The sequence below is a fragment of the Bison bison genome, unplaced genomic scaffold, assembly GCF_000754665.1.
Source record: "Bison bison bison isolate TAMUID 2011002044 unplaced genomic scaffold, Bison_UMD1.0 scf7180017864121, whole genome shotgun sequence".
NCBI classification, from domain to species: Eukaryota; Metazoa; Chordata; class Mammalia; order Artiodactyla; family Bovidae; genus Bison; species Bison bison.
The window spans coordinates 546,947-551,323 of NW_011494693.1; positions in this window are offsets into that span (position 1 = coordinate 546,947).

Sequence of the window (4,377 nt, forward strand, 5' to 3'; positions counted from 1 at the left end):
ATGACAGAGGATGAGATGGTTGGATGGCATCACTGACTCGATGGACGTGAGTCTGAGTCAACTCCGGGAGTTGGTGATGGACAGGGAGGCCTGGAGTGCTGCGATTTATGGGGTCGCAAAGAGTCGGACACGACTGAGCAACTGATCTGATCTGATCTGATATGCTAGTCCCTAACCCCAATTTAATGCCATGTTCTTTTTTGACTGAAAAAAAAAAAAATCATAATCCAGACTCTAGTGTTAGATTTTTTTTTATTTAACAGTAAAACTAGTGCTGAGGGTGTCTTATGTCTAGAGATTACCAGTGTGGTTTACTCTGGTTTTCCAGAACTCTGGCCTTACTTATCACATAAAGAGAATGTCTTTTTTTTTTTTTCAACTTTTCTTCCCACTTCTTCCTCTTGCTCTCCCTCTCCTTTGTTTTTCTCTTTCTTTCTGTGTTTCTGATTATACATCAAATCTGAGGTCTTTCTCCAGAATAAAGTCGTCTCTTTCATATCCTTGGCCCATACATTTTTCATGATTTATTGCAACTGAGATAGGGCTTCCTTTTCTGGAAAGCAGCTATGTCTTTTAAAGACACAGGTTCCAGAGGTGACCTAAAGACAAATTTACATGTTGCTCCCTTTCCTCCCATCTCTTGTGCCTTTCTCTTCACTTTTATTCTACCTCAGGTTTAGAATCCTGGTCTCATGATGTCTCCATAGTCAATAGTTTGTAGATTTGTAGTTAGACTAGGTCTCACACAAATGATGACCAGTGATCTTGGAAAAAACTATGGCTGTATCTGTAAATTCTATGAGAATGCATTTAATAATTGGTCAGTTCTACCCTACTAGTCAAATTGAGGGGTTTCACCTTTTGCCTTTACTGCCCCTCTGGTTATCAAAAACAATTATTTGGTTTATTCTTCAAATGTCCTTGGTCTTTTACAAGGCCAAAGTTCCACATTTGCCTATTTAATAATCAGCAAAAAGTTTTAAATGAATTATCTCAAACCATCTGCTGGGCAAATTATTTTTTTAATTCATATTTAACATAAATGCAAATACCAAACTTGCCAGTTTTGTGTATACTCTCTTTTTTTTTTTTTCTTTTGACTTTGGTAACTCTTATCCATTCATCCAACCAGTGTTCCATCAAATAACTCACATAAACAGTCTAATATAAAGCTGCTATAAATTTAACTATTTAATTGTATAGATAATACATGGATTTTTTTGGTTATCTTATGTTTTTCCAGTAGAAACATTTGGCAAACTTTTCTGTTATCTTCATTGAACAATATGAAATTCTTCCCAGTCTATTCGTCTACATGTAATTCATTATTTTTAATGACTGAATAGCACTTCACAGTGGAGCTATATCACAATTTATATAGTTATCCTTCCAATAATAGTCACCTTCTATATTTCTGCTTTTTTCTTCCTCTGAAAACAATTCTTACAATTATATTTGTGATACATAAATCACTATATAATATTATTTTTTCTTTAGATATCCTAGTATAGGATATTATGTTTAAAAGGAAAATTCATTAAAATACATTTTATTTTGGGCCGTTCAGTTGCTTGTCTTAAAAATAACTGACATTTTTGCAAGCAACAGATATGTCATTTTCTAGTAATTTCCAACAATATCTATGTGCCTTTAAATTTTTTAACAGTTTGAAACATAAAGGATAATAATGAGTCAACATTTATTTATTTATTTATTTTTTAAACCCTGATGGGGTTGGTTAAGTTGATCATAGGCACTTTTTCAGGATTTGCAATAGTGTTTGACAAATGAGACCCCGTGGACAGTGTCACATTACTTATATTAGGATAAATCTAAGCTTAAGTAATAAAGACACTCCAGAATACCATGACTTTAATAATAGTAATAATAACAAAAGTTTCTTTCTCTTCCTCACATAGTAGTTTCAAAGTGAGTGTGGCATGTCAGTGGGATTGCTGTGCTCAAGTGAGGACCCAGGTTCCTTCTAAGTTGTGGCTTTTCCATCTCTTGGCCAGTATGCCTCAATAATAATAATAATAATAATAATAATAATAATGTGCATATGAATTCCCTGGGAATCTTGTTAAAAGCAGATTCCATTTTAGTAGGTCTGAGGTGGGATCTGAGATTGTGTGTCTCTAACAGTTCCTGGATGGTACAATACTGCTGTTCCCTGATCATACTGGAGTAACAAGACCCTAGGGCATTATCATTGTCTGCATGGTCAACACGGAGTCACTGCTACAGCCAGGGAGAGGCAGGGGGCGGAGGCTCCCTTGATGCCTTGGAAGTGGCACACAGCACTTCTCATGTTCCCTAGGTGAAATCTTATTTACATGGCCACATCTAATGGTACAGATGTCTTAGAAATGGAACCTTGCTGGGCAGCTGTGTCCACAGTCACAGTCCTTATTTTGCAGAGCAGGGTGGGGGCGGGGGGCAGATGTTGGCAGACAGCTTGTTGTGCCTGACACAGAATTGAAAGAGACACGTGTACCCCAATGTTTATCGCAGCACTGTTTATAATAGCCAGGACATGGAAGCAACCTAGATGTCCATCAGCAGATGAATGGATAAGAAAGCTGTGGTACATATACACAATGGAGTATTACTCAGCCATTAAAAAGAATACATTTGAATCAGTTCTAATGAGGTGGATGAAACTGGAGCCTATTATACAGAGTGAAGTAAGCCAGAAGGAAAAACACCAATACAGTATACTAACGCATATATATGGAATTTAGAAAGATGGTAACGATAACCCTGTATACGAGACAGCAAAAGAGACACTGATGTATAGAACAGTCTTATGGACTCTGTGGGAGAGGGAGATGGTGGGAAGATTTGGGAAGAATTTTTTTAATTTAAAAAAAAAAAAAGAAAAGGGACATTACACTGGCAGACACCCACCCTGAGGAGTGAGTGCATTGAGCCACACACTGAGCATCCTGGTCCTGGAGTCCTGTGCGGTGGACACAAGCCCCCTTGGCTGCTTAGAGGATCACTGTGACAGACAGAAAGTCTGGAGAAAGCTGCACTCGGCTTGTGAGGAGTGCACAGGTGCTGACTTGCCCTCAGTGCAAGACAGAGAGAAGTCTACCCTAATAGTTGCCAGGTTTCCTACAACCACCTGACTGTGTACCCAGCCCAAGTTGAGCAAACACCAGCCCGCCTCATCCCACACCATAGCAAGGCACTGGATGTGGGGCCACAGGGACTTTGGGATGTAGAGGCTGAAGGTATCATCCTCTCAGACTTCAGACTGTACTACAAAGCTACAGTAAACAAAACAGCAAGGTACTGGCACAAAAATAGACACATACATCAATGGAAGAGAATAGAGAGCCCAGATATAAACCCATGCACTTATGGTTAATTAACCAATAACAAGGGAGGCAAGAATATACAATGGAGAAAAGACAGTTTCTTCAACAAATGGTGCTAGAAAAACTGGACAGCTATACATAAAACAATAAGATTAGAACAATCCCTCACACCATATATAAAAATAAATCAAATGGTTTAAAGACTTAAATGTAAGAGCTGAAACTATAAAAATCCTAGAAGAAAACATAGATTGAACACTCTTTGATATAAATTGTAGCAGTATTTTTTGAATCTGTCTCCAAAGGAAAAATAAATAAAAGGAAAAATAAACAAATAGGATCTAATTAAACATAAACTCTTTTGCACAGCAACATTTATTTTTATTTGCAGTTTTCTGAATATTGGTACATATAATGACTTGTGTTTTTTGGTGAATTTTTTTTTATGAATTTTCTCTTTATAACACCTAACCATTATTTTTTATTAATATTTCATCTTTTTCATTTTCATATTTAGAGATACTTTGCACATTATCTGTATTACAAATCTTTTACATTACTGTATATTTGTTATTAATATTTATGTAGGGTAGTGTTAATATCCAATTTGTCTTGTTGATCTCTTTTTCAAATATTATTGTTCTTTGCCTACTTACTGTAGTTTAATTTTAGTTAAGGTTTGTGATGGTTTTGCAGTGGTGGACATCAAAGCCCTCTCCACGTGAACCATCACATGAACATAGACTATATTCTCCTGAAAATGTACAGAAAGGAATGTTCCCACTCTTTCTTTTCCATATATTCCCCAAGAATTACAAAGAGGAATAGGATTCAGCCAATATTCTCAATCCATTTTTGTGGATTAGTGAAACTACTTAATATTATTAAATATTATTAAAATTTCAACTGAGGATACACAAGAGACAAAGTTCTTTAAACCAGTTTCCAGGCACCTGCCAAAAGAACTGGAGGAGAAATTAAAATAGAAGGGTTTTTTTTTTTTTTTCCCTAGAAATCAGGACGTCATTTGCCTCTGAGTTAATATTATCAT